General features: G+C 36.5%; 1 protein-coding gene across 1 annotated transcript in view; it reads right to left on the reverse strand.

The window, feature by feature from the left end:
• The window catches only part of HMBOX1 (homeobox containing 1), a 166,920-nt gene that overhangs the window by 110,663 nt on the left and 42,438 nt on the right, over nucleotides 1-13,819 (reverse strand). Inside the window, 1 exon segment of the mRNA XM_028519845.2 lies at nucleotides 6,744-6,803. The gene's annotated coding sequence lies outside the window, so the exon portion shown is untranslated.

Consider the following 13,819-nt stretch of genomic DNA (forward strand, 5'->3'; position numbering starts at 1 on the left):
TACAATGTCTAGGCATAAAGACAATTTTGAGCATACCATCACCCAAAATAACCCATATTTTTTCCCATACTAACATTCCAACCTAAATAAACTTGATTATTCATAACTGAAGGCAAATTTGATAGGAAAGCCACTCATAAGTATTCCCAAACTAGTTTCTCTAACCTCTACTCCTCATCCTAAATAGTACGTACTTACCCCTAGCCAAGGAGTTCTCTCAGCCCTTTAGAAATGGAATGCCTTCTTTCCCCCTTTCTTTCTACCAGTCTCTGTGACTCCTATTAATAAGACAGTAACCCCCCCTCTACAAACTCTGTGCTAGTAGAGTATCATAAATATATTTGCTATACTATATTATGACAATTCATATACAAATCTTTCTCTCCTAGAATGTGAGCTTTTTAAGAGGAAGGTTTGTTTCTTATCAATTGTAGTTCTAGCTCCTACCAATGTGCTAGCAACACTGTAAGCAGTAGATAATTTTTTGCTTAGTGAAGAAATAAAAGAAAATGCCTATTTTCAAGTCTCAATCAACTACGATAATCTCTAAGGTTCTGATCCTAAAAACCAAAATATTAATACCAAAAGATTCTATGTTAGTAAATTTTAAAATAATGCAATTAAAACATTTTGCATAAGCATTTATTAAGTATCTGCTATAAGCTAAATGCTATGCAAATGCTAAGGGGAAAAAAAGGACTTTGCTCTTGATAGTTGGGTAGGTACATGAGTGAGTGTTCCCAGGACTAAGGAGATATCCTGTTGTTGGTTTACAGTCTACATCACAAAGCTCCTGGAGCCAAACTCTATTAGAACCTTTGATGCCTCTCAGGTAGGTAAAATGACTAAACTGAGCATTCACAAGTTCAGCAACTCCACGTTGCTTAACCTATGACAGTTTTCCAGAGTTCACTACAACAGGAAAACTTAAAATTTGAATGGCAATCTCCTACCATCTTTATAAATAATTCTGTAAGTCTATGTGACTATCATTGAAAACAAGGGAGTATCCCTTGGACTAAAACACACACACACACAAATATTCCTATTGGCATATATCTAGAATGTTTTGATGTAAAACTTTAACAATTTATTCACAGAACCAGTTCAGATGCCCTGATCTACTGCTCATTCATGTGGCTTTTGAAGCCTCCACTCTCTTTTGCAGGTAGAATATATAATACATTGATAAACAATTACCAGAGCAAAACTTGTGCTTTTACGTTTCTGGAAGATCCACTATCTCCCTCCTCATTTTGCATTTCCCCTAATGCAGCAGTTTCCCAATGTATAATAAATGAAATAATTATAGAATTAGAGTAAGAGATTTCATTAAGCTAGATTAAGGTGAATCATAAAATCTTATATTAAGCTTGAATTGATGTTAACAATGTTTTCCAATCACCTCAGCTTACAGATGAAAAAAAAAAAAATCTGGTAATAGCCAGAAACTCTGACTCCTAGGTTAGTGCTTACACTAATTCACCTATGAATAAAGGTGAATCATCCAGTCAATCATTCAGAAACTTGGGGTCAATTAAATGCATGTCACTTAAAGGTTTTATTAAAAGTTCAGAAAAGTTATAAATAGCAAACAGAAGCTATCCATAGTTGAATCTAGCAAGTATTTCCTGTAGAGGGAGAATTTAATATATTGTGAGAAATGCCATATTTTTTAAAGTATATTTTATTAATTATGCTATTACAGTTGTTCCTTTTTTTCCTCTCCTTTATCACCCTCTGCCCCACAGCCCCTTCCTCCAGCATTCCCCTACTTAGTTCAAGTCCATGCGTCGTACATGTAAGTTCTTTGGCTTCTCCATTTTTGATACTATTCTTACCCTCCCCCCCCGTCTATTTTGTACCTACCATTTATGCTTCTTATTCCCTGTACCTTCTTCCCCTTTCTTCCCCCTCCCCCTCCCCACTGATAAGCCTCCATGTGATCTCCATTTCTCTGATTCTGTTCCTGTTCTAGTTGTTTGCTTAGATTGTTTTTGGTTTTTAGGTTCAGTTCTTGGTAGTTGTGAGTTTGTTGTCAGTTTACTGTTCATAGTTTTGATCTTCTTCTTTTCTTACATAAGTCCTTTAACATTTCATATAATAAGGGATAGGTGATGATGAACTCCTTTAACTTGATCTTACCTGGGAAGTGCTTTATCTGTCCTTCCATTCTAAATGAAAGTTTTGTTGAATAGAGTAATCTTGGATGTAGGTTCTTGCCTTTCATGACTTCGAATACTTCTTTCCAGCCCCTTCTTGCCTGTAATGTTTCTTTTGAGAATCAGCTGATAGTTTTATGGGAACTCCTTTGTAGGTAACTGTGTCCTTTTCTCTTTTTGCTTTTAAGATTCTCTCCTTATCTTTAATTTTGGGTGATTTAATTATGATGTGTCTTGGTATGTTTCTCCTTGGGTGTCCAACTTTGGGACTCTCTGAGCTTTCTGACCTTGCACGTCTATGTCCTTCACCAGAATAGGGAAGTTTTCCTTCATTATTTTTTCAAATAATTTTTCAATTTCTTGCTCTTCCTCTTCTCCTTCTGGCACCCCTATGATTCAGACGTTGGAACATTTAAGTTGTCCTGAAAGGATCCTAAGCCTCTCCTCATTTTTTTGAACTCTTGTTTCTAAATTCTGTTCCAGTTGAATGTTTATTTCTTCCTTCTGTTCCAAATCGTTGATTTGAGTCCTGGTTTCCTTCCCTTCACCATTGGTTCCCTGTATATTTTATGTTATTTCAATTTGTATAGCTTTAATTCTTCCTTTATTTTGCAGCCATACTCAATCATTTCTGTGAGCATCCTGATTACCAGTGTTTTGAACTCTGCATGTGATAGGCTGGCTATCTCCTTGCAGCTTAGTTCTTTTTCTGGAGTTTTGATCTGTTCTTTCATTTGAGCAATATTTCTTGGTTTTGGCACCCTTGTTACATTGTAAGGGGCAAAGACTTAGGTATTGGCCAAGGTGGGGCAACCCACTTGCACTGTAGGTAGGGGAGGGGTCAGATGGGACAATGTTGCTTGTTCGGCTCTCACATCATTATCAGTACTTCCGCCATTATCCACATCAGTCACTTCCCCCATTATCCACAAGTGAACTACGTCCTTCTGGTGTTGATTCCTGGGTGGGTGGGTTTGTGTACGTTCTACGAACCCATGGGTCCCTCTAACAGACTCTCCTGTGAGGCTGGGAGTTTCTCCTGCTACTGACCACCCCGCCCCCCCAAAACACACACACAGGATTTTACAGCCAGAGGTTTTGAGGCTTTATTTCCCCACAATGAAACTCCAGGTTATGTGGTCTATTGCACTCCCCAGTTGTTGCTCCTGGTTTACCCACATGCAAACATGGGACCATCCAGTCTGCCAGCTGCTGCCTTACCATGTGTCCTCTCACCCCAGCTGCCTGTCTCCACCCCTCCTATCAGTCTATATATTTCCTCTTTAACTCCTTGGTTGTAGGACTTCCATACAGTTCAATTTCCTGGCAGTTCTGGTTGTTTTTTGTTTTTATGTTTGTTGTTGTCCTTCCTTTGGTTGTGTGAAAAAGCAAAGCACATCTACCTATGCCTCCATCTTGGTCAGAAGTTGAGAAATACCATATTAAGGAAAACTATACAATGAAATCATTGTTTGGTATCCACTTTCTCTATAGGCACATCTTTTTATGACTCAATCCTGCATGATCTTATATTTATTCATTTATGCTTTCAATAAATATTCACTGGCACCTGTTACATGCTAGGCACCAGCAAATACACAATGAACAAAACAAAATCCCTGATCACATAAAGCTTACATTCTTGTGATAAAAGTCAGGCTTTAAAAAAAAAAACATACAGTATTCAGATCATAATAGGTACAACAGAAAAAAATAAAGCTGAGAAAGAGTTTAGGGATTGTGGGTCATGGGGTTACAATTAAAAAAAAAAAACAACACTGTTCAGAGAAAGCCTCGGTGAGGGAGTTAAATTAGACTAAGACCTGAATGAAGTTAGGAAGGAAGCCACATACATAGGGAATGGAACATTCAAGATCAGGATCTTGAAGCAGAAATCATCTATCATGTTGAAGGAATAGCACCTAGAACAACATGGCTAGAGTTGCATGAACAAAGGATAACATAGTATTAGAACATGAAATCAGAGCAGTGAGGGCTACTGGGAGGATCACATCAGAGAGAAACCTCTAGTTGAAAATTTCTACTGAAAATACTAAACACTATCTTAGCTATAGGAATTAAATCAAGAGTCTTACTAGCAATGTCCCAATTTAATAGGAAATTTAGCTTGAACTGCTAATGGTAGAATTTATGACATCAACAGGTTAGTAGAGATGTTATTTTTGGACATTCCCAGCATCCATTAAATTGTACTTTAGAAAACATTATCAACTACTCTTAAGACTAGCTTTGAAGTACCATCTTATCAATTTACTAGGAGTAAGTGCTGAAACAAGGATAAGATGGCAGAGGATGAGGGAATTCATATGCTCTCCATTGAAAGAGAAAAGGAGAAGTGTTTTATCTCCCATATCTCAGGAGGATATGCTAATACATAATTCAAAATAAGGAGGTAGCCAATCAGGCCATGTTCTACAACAAAAGTTGAAGTCAAATTCCAGGGAGCGAACTCATGCTTTACCCCAATACTTGTAATACTACAAGCATCCCAAGGACAACAATAGTTTCTTTTATTTCCCACATTCCCCACAGTCTCTTACAGTTATTTTAGGACCTCACATTTTGTACTGCCTGAATGAACAGACAAAAAGTATCTACAGTCATGAGAAAAGGCTCTCCCAAGCTCTCTCAACCAGAGCTGGGAACACACAGATTTCTCACACCCCTGTCTTTAAAATCTGGGACTACAGACAGCCACCACATTTTTCTCTATTTCTCTTGTTCCTCTATATATCCTATGACCTTCCCATTCCAAGCAAGGTCATATATTGTACTCCAAAATCACAATGGCTTACCTCAATTTTACCTGCTAAAGTCTCCATATATTTAAGGTCCCTTACTCTAAATTACTATTGTCAGATATCTCCTAACGAGCTCATGAGTTCTCAAACTACAGTGACAATTATGAAGTATAATGTACCATACACATAGTATTAATATTTTAAATTATTTATTGTATGTTACCAAATACAACTAGCTATCAAAAGCATCCTCTGTACTACAGATTGATATCTAATTATAGGTAACAAGAATTCTTTAATCTTTGGAATAATTTTCAGACCCAAATCAGTTTCAATTTTTTTATATTATATCTAACCAGCATGAAAAATATGCTAAATCTGTACATTAGGCTCTTTATTACTTCTTTTGTATGAGTTAATATATGAGTAAAAATAAAGATTTAAATATCTACCAAGTTCATTTGGGTTAAAGATAATCCCTATAAAAGGCAGAGAATGATTTAGTCTTAAAATTCTGAGTTTATATTCTATGCCGTATCCCCAAATACTAAATGTTAGATAACTTCAACATATAACTAATAGGGTGTCATTTTAAACTAAAATTTACAGCTGGAAAAATGCACTCTCATGGTGAACCAAAACAAAACACAAGTACATACTAAACCAAATGGCACCAATCACACTCCTTGGCAGGTTGTTTCCAGTGTGACCTTCTCTATTTTACTGAAGACCTTCTCTTTCTGCTGCTTTATTAAGCTATGGTTTCCAGCTGCCTCACCTACCTCCATTCTTCTTTATGTTACATATAGTTAACCAAATAATCTTTCTAAAATGCAAACTGGGAGTAGGAATGAATAATACAAAGAATAAAAGATCTGAAGCAAGACTATTTTGTGTTTGAAAAATCAGGTTCCTCCACTTGTTAGCAGTTTTACCTTAAATGAATGTCTTCATTTTGCTAAGGCCTGGTTTCCTCCTCTGAGAACTGTAGACAATATCTACCTCAAGGTGTTAATAAGAGGACTAAATAAGATAAAGTAAAAAAGCCTCCTTAAAAAAGGCACCAAGAAATGTTTAGCTCCCTTGCCCTTTTGCAAGTTTGAACCAACAATTTTTCAAAAACACATCCTAAGGGAAAACTCATTTAAGGAGAGTATCGGAAAACAATGTAATGGCTGGAACTGAGAATATTGCTTTCTAGGAGGGAAGTTTATCTGAAAAACTAAACTATGATGCGAAAGTATTTTCATGAGTATGCAGAAATCCAGAGTTAGGCAGAGAGCTCTCAGCCAAGAACTTCTTGGACAACGCTTGCTCCCCACCCCACCCCACCCCCAGTAACTGCAAGGACACACTGTCCCAAGTTTCTTTTCCAAAATTCAGTTTTTTATAGTGTCTATAACTAACCTTTTAATTACTCTAATTACGAATAAATGACTGTGACTATTTGAGGAAAAGCATCTCAGGCAGTAGTTTCTAACCATTTGAAGGAATTATATTCATCTCCCAGAAGCTGTGTGGATTGTGGTGGGGGCAATACAAGTCTCTGACGAGAGAGGAACGAGGTGATGCTGACAACTCTATACTCCTCACCACTGAGAAATTCTGGGGGAAAGTGGAATAAAAAAAATGGAGTAGTGGAGATCTACCAGGTAAGAGTTTTTGATCCAATGGGAATAGTAATCAAATGTGTGTAGGCTTTGGCGCAAGCCATTAATTCATTTTCCAATACCGCATAGAACAAAGCACAATCAAAGAATGCTATGAATGAATTCAGACAGAAAAAACCTTTCTTGCTAAGCTTTACATTAATACTTACAATATCTATGATCATGTTCCCCTTTCCTCTTCAAACAATGACCAAAATCTAGAAAGAATCCTGGTAGAGATAGAGAGAACATAATGAACATCCACATTTTTAGTATCTGACTGTTAAAATTCTAACAGTCTAAAACACAAAAATCCTTGCTGAAAGCATAGGATATGAAGACTAAATGAATAGAAATGTAGTACTAGAATCTCATTTTTCTATATCTCATTTTTCTGGAAAACATCAAGGTGAAGGAAATTTCAAACAAAGATCTAGGAAAATGGATAATGATATACAGAACTGAGTATCAGAAATCAGTGGAACATCTGGAGTCAACATCAAGCTGAGCAGATGATGAGGAACTAAAACATGTGGGAGTCGGAGTTAAAGTAGCAGACCAAGGAGATGCCTTTGTATGTGCAATTGGCAGAGAGCATAAAATGAAAATTTAGAGAGTTGGATCAATCCTGTGGATGTATTTTGCTTGGTCTATAAGGTATTTAAAAGTCAAGAGACTAAACATAGATATGGAGGCTTTTGTTTTTATTTTGAAAATTTCATCTGTCACTGAGTCACCCGAGTTTGTAATCTCTCATGTGCCAGCAACTGGAGAGAGGTGACCTGTACTTCCCCTTTCGTGTGAGGAATGCACCCTCCAGTTCATCTGGCCCTCCTACCTCTAGGCACTAAGTAGCAACCACCATTTAACACCCAGCATATACTGTGGTTTGCTCCATGACAGAGAAGTAATTCTTTATACTTAGGTCTTCATGAAAAACAAAAACTAAATCCATTTTTTCCTTACTTATTTCATGTCTTCTGTGCACTATGCGAGCAATCAACAAGTAAAATGAGGCAGTGATAAAGCTAGCTTCTTTACTGAAAAGAAGTTTGGAATATAAGCTAGACATTGAAAACAAAACAAAACTTCCTCATCATTTAGTAGCTGAAAATGTAGCAGGTTCTAAATTATATAACCTTTAACCTAACAATTTTAGTTCTGGGAATCTACTCCATAGATATATATCCATACACAAGCAAAATAATATGTCCAGTGTTATTCTCTGCAGTAGCATTTGTAATAGGAAGAGATAAGAAACAACCTGAATGTCCACCATTAAGGGGACTAGACAAATAAGTTATGGTATAACCTAACTATACAATGCAGCCATAAAAACTGAGAAATCCCTTATGTGCTAACATGAAAAAGACTCCAAGTGAAAAGAACAAGGGAGAGCAGAGTATCTATATCAGTTGTGAAAGGGGAGGAGGAGGCCAGTGGGGAAGAATACATAGTAACTATATATAGATTTGTTTATACATGCATAAAGTATTTCTGGATGGATACAGAAGAAACTGGTAATAATGATTCCCTCAAGGAGGGGAACTTGATAATTGAGGGATGGAGGTGCTGGATGTATTTTTGTATCTTTTAAATTTTGTACCAGGTAAATACATATTTAAAATAATTTTTAAAAATATAACAAGTTGGCTGAGCTGATTCCAATTATGATTAAAAATTCTTCAACTATCAAAACTAGTGAGCCAGTGACCCCTCTCCAAGGAGAAAATATTCTACCTTTTAGTTCACAGATGATGGAAATTTCAGCAGGAACCTAGGGAAATTAAGGGGGTGAGCAGGAGAGTGAGATGATATAAGAACAATGGAAGAAATGATATGGTGTCTTTTTCCATCTAGCTCTCTGAACTGGTTTTGAGCCCAAAAGGAGTAAAAGGGTAGATCTAAAAGATAAGAAACCTTTTCAAGAGACTGTGAAACTGTAAGCACAAACTCTGCTGCTTTGGGACTTGGAGACAAAGTGTGGTGCAGACACAGGGATGGGGGGAGCGAAGGGGAAACAGGATTCTCAGCCCTGCACCTCCTGGGTATCCTGAAGACTGGCAGCTTTGAAAGCACTAAAGACAGCATCCCTGGCACGACTTCTATCCCTTGCGCTGGACCCAGCAACGGTGGCAGTGATAACGCACCATACTGGAGTGGCTTGAAGGGGATGGACTTTCAAAGGAGGATGTAGGAAAAGATTATTCACTTCTTTAAAAAAAAAGATTTTACTTATTTTTGGAGAGAGGAAATGGGAGGGAGAGAGGGAGAGAAACATCAATGTGTGGCTGCCTGTCACACACCCCCATCTGGGGACCTGGACTGCAACCCAGGCATGTGCCTTAGACTGGGAATCAAGCCGGCGACCCTTTGGTTTGCAGGCCGGCCCTCAATCCACTGAGCCACACCAGCCAGGACAGCATATTCACTTCTGTTCCTGAATACACGTTACATCCAACTGGAGGACTCCCAAAAATTCTTAAGGGAACTCTGAAGAGTGCTGGGGTTTGTGTGAGTAGGAGGGAACTAAACATTCTACTCTATTTCTATATAGGTGCTGAAGCGTAGAAACAAGTATGCTACAAAAACATGAAAGTACTGTGCAGGAGAGTAAAAGAAGAAAAACAACACTCTGCCAAAATGTCCAAAAGGAAAGTCTCACTGGACTTTTTTTTTTTTTTTTTTTTTAAAGTTAGGCTATTGCTCACTGAACAGGATGTAAAAGAGAAAAAAGCATGAGGATGGCTGGAAAGAGGTTACTCAAGGCTCTGCTGGGAACCAACACACTTAGTTATGCAGTACCTACTTTCCAAAGCAAAATCTTTCAACTGCTTTAAAATGTTTCTTTTCTAAGCCATTGAAAGCAATGAGATCATGTTCTTGATTAAGTGCCAGGTTTTCCCCCTGCAACTCAAACTGCTGAAGTTCAAAAGAAGAAAAATTAGAGGAATGAAAGGGGTGAAGGTAGGCAGAATTGGGAACAAAAAACAGGGAAGGGAAAACATAAGTATACTGTAATAAGCTAGGGAGAAAATTATGGAATGGCAAAATATAGAGGTTTAAAAGTTGAGAATACCTTGCTCTGCTCCAAAAATACAAAAAAATATTAATTCACTTATTTAACTGATGTTTTCCTATCCCATTTTATCCAGAGTTACAGTAACATATACAATTAAATCCTTTATGCCTCCCAGTCACATAGTGTTAAGTACTGTATTTTGCCATGTATGATGCATACTTTTTGCCCAAATTTTTGAGGGGAAATATATGGATGCATGTTATACATGGAAAGTACCTGAAACACCTTGTATATGTCCTTGTGTTTTGTAATTATGTTACATAAAATTTCTTGTACCATAATATGTTCAAAAATAAATATTAAAATTCCTTTATAATATATAAAAAAAAAGTATCTAAATACATGTAAATAAAAATTTGAATTAAAAAATTAAAACAAAAGACTTTTCCTGAAATTTTAGGCCAAGAACATGGGTGCGTATTATACATGGGAGCACATTATACACAGCAAAATAGGGTAATAAAAATACATAGATACAATATTTGTGAAAAATGGGCTTGTACTAACCACAGGGCTTGCTGAATCATAAAATGAATTAGAAGTGTAGTCTTCGGCAATTTTGGTTCATGTTTTTCACAAGTGGAATAAATTATATTCATACTACCTTAAACTATGGAGAGTGAGAGATAATTTCTCATATAAGAAGTCAAATCCTTCTCAAAATGCAACTCCTATTGTTTATAGAATAACAATAAAATGATCCATGTATTACACAGTTAATTAAAAAATAGATTTTACTTATTTATTTTTAGAGAGAGGGGAAGGGAGGGAGAAAGAGAGGGAGAGAAACACTGATTGGTTGCCTGTCACACGCCCCAAACTGGGGACCTGGTTCACAGTCCACGCATGTGCCCTGACCGGGAATCAAACTGGCAACCTTTCAGATTATGGGATGATGCCCGATCCACTGAGTCACATCAGTCAGGGCTACAGTTCACCCTTGAAAAACAAGAGTTTGAACTCTGCAGGTCCACTAATATGCAATTTTTCAATAAATACTATATATTTTCTCTTCCATATGATTTTAACATTTTCCTTTCCTAAACTTACTTTAAGAATACAGTATATTATACATGTAATGTACAAAATATGTGGTAGTCAACTGTTTATGTTACTGGTAAGGATTCTGGTCAACATTAGACTATTAGTAGTTAAGTTTTGGGGGAATAAAAAATTATACACAGATTTTCAGCTGTGCGTGGGTCAGCGCCCCAATCCTTGTGTGGTTCAAGGATCAACTGAACTTTATATATATGGCAGTCTTTTCCTCTTATATGACTAGCTTTTTAATGTAGTTTTATATTTGAATACAACTTCATACTTTTCAAAGTACCTTCACATTTCTCATTTGATGTTCACAACACCCGGTAAGGCAGTAGGACAAGTTTCATTCAGTTTTAGGTAACAAAAAATACACAGAAAGGTTAAGAGAAAACATACAAGTCAGTTTTAAGCAAAGGATTCCATGTAATGGTCCAGAACTTCTGGTCTTATATTTGTCAAAGTGATATTTGTGGACTCAATCCTTATTAAGTGACAACCGTGTCCAAGTACTATAAGCAATAGGCATATACACTATAGGCAATAGGAGTATAATAAGAGACCAAGAACATACACAATTTCTACCCTCACTGAGTGTCATTTAATGGGAGTCATTATTTAAATAATTATACAAATACATGGCAAAGCTTCACTTGTGTTAAGTGCTATGATGGGGTACCCAGCACTGTGAGAACATATGTGGGAGAAGTTGAGCTAGGACAGGAGTCACTAGGAATTAGTGACAGGCCAGGAAAGGATACTCTTAGGAGTTCATGATAAAGCTCAGATCTGATGACAGCATCATACAAAGAAAGAAAGAAATTGCTAATTCTAAGTGAGGGCAACATCATGTACGAAAGGCCTACTGTGGCAGGGGCCGTGTAAAACACGAGTGTATTTGAAGGAAGGGCAGTGTGGTTGAAGAAAGCCTGACCCCAATTTCCAAGGTGACATCATATTCCCCGTGCGACCTTGACCTTAGACAACATTAAGGCATGAGTGACTAACGCCCTAGACTAATGATCGTTTTATAATATCCAGATGTTTTACTCAGGAACAGGGGGCAGATTAAAAGGAATGCAAAAATAAGGAAACTGCTATGTCTATTAAAAAGTTGCTAAATTATCTAAATTCTAGGGAATTATATCACTTTTCAATTTAGGGCATAACAAAAGAATTTATGAAGGTGGTGACATCTGCTCTGGGCTTTTAGAGGTGGATGGAATTTCTACAGAGAGGATCAAGAGGCTATGACAGATAAAGAAAACAGACTGAAAAGATACCCCTTGCTGCTTTCACAGGAACCTATTTTATTTTAATGTAGCCTTTCCTAAGTGGTACTTCAGAAATATTATCCCCATAATATCTTGAAGTTGCAGAGGTCTTACAACTGACAAAGCTTTGTTTAATTTTATACTCCCAACAAATTCTACTAGGTTCAAGAGTACACATTAATTGTCTTAATTTTGCAGATAAGGAAAGCCAGCTGAATAACGTTGATTTGGGCGAGGTCACATTTCAACACTGCTCTTTCCTTTTTAACATTATAGATTCATGATTATTGGGATGTGGAACACATACCCAAGTTTATCTGAAACATAGGGAAATGACTAAGCGTAGGATGCCAGATACGTAAGGACTCTACTATGATAATTTCAGGCAAAAGTCAATTATCCTGGCTTTATTTGAATGAGGGTAATATAATAGGCAGGTGGTTTTCTCAGATACTGAAAGGAGAAAATGACAGAGAAAAGAGAGAGACTAAAATGAATCACCCCTGATGAGACCTAGTAACTGAGGTATAAAAAAAAATGTGGATAAGGGGCCCAAAGCAGGGAAAGGGGGTGAGGAGGAGACAAGATAAAACTAATAAGCAGCAACAAATACAAGTGTCATGCTTCACCTTCAAACAGCACTTTCTGATTTTTAAGTAATTTTTCAGTTTTCTCCCAGATTGTCTTCAATAAAATTCTTGATCACTCTGGAAATCCATGCTATTCTAACACATGGAGGACCCTACATGATGTAAGTAATAGTTTTCCCTTTAGAAAGAACCAAGGTTTAGAATAATTAAGTGCCAATAAGAAAAATAAAAAGAATTTCAAAGAGTATGGATAACAAACAGTAATAACTTATTACGACAATTCAGAGGACTTAAGATATCTATAGAGAAATACCGATACCCACTTCCAAAGCTCTCAGAACCATTTGTAAATCTGCTTTACCATCTCAGCTATACCACCCTCACTACCAATTTTATATCCTTCCTCTTGTCTCTCTCTCACCTGGCCTCAGTGAGAGAGTCAGGATGACCGAAAACATAATGATAATGTTTTCTATTTTTCTTGCCCACAAATCCTTTAATTTGGGGTTTTTCTTTAAAGTAGCTTTGGTTGCTGTTACTTTTTAACCCTCTGACTGAGTGGTCTTTAATAGAAAAAAGGTTCTTAACCTCTGTAATACAGCTTACATTCATAAAGGATGAGTCATAGATAAGTCTGTACAATCTAACTTTCAGATGTTAAAAAAAAAAAACACCAAAACTAATTTTCTCTGTGCCAAAGACAAGTGCTTTTATAAAGCAATAGAGTTTTTCTCATTTGCTATGAAGTCATTCTTTTTAGCTCAAAGTGCCTAATATGTTCTTGGGAACCACTTAACTATCTTTCCTTTCTCACAGTGGATTATATGTTTTAGTGTACAGCTGAATCTTGCTACACTAAAAAGAATACATGGAGGAAGTTTCCAGGTAAAAGTACACTGATAACCAATGAGTTCTATTACTATCATATTTCCAATATATAACACACAGTATATCTTTAGAGTGTTATGGTATCTATTCATATAATAATACATTATTATTACTTATGATCTCTATACCTCTTGAGAATTTTTTTTAATTGCTTCTCAGAGTAATGCTGATTTAAAAAATTGGCTTGGCATAAAATTATAGACAATATAACAAAAGTAACATGAGCAGTTATTGCCTTAAGAAAAAATGAAAAAAAAAAGTGACTATACTAACTTATTTCTATAGTCAACAAGGATCAGAAGGATAAACTGGAGTCTATAGATCTGTTCACGTATCTATTGAAACAATAAGATTTTTTTAGAAACTTCCAG

Source organism: Phyllostomus discolor, chromosome 8, assembly GCF_004126475.2.
Source record: "Phyllostomus discolor isolate MPI-MPIP mPhyDis1 chromosome 8, mPhyDis1.pri.v3, whole genome shotgun sequence".
Taxonomy (NCBI): Eukaryota; Metazoa; Chordata; class Mammalia; order Chiroptera; family Phyllostomidae; genus Phyllostomus; species Phyllostomus discolor.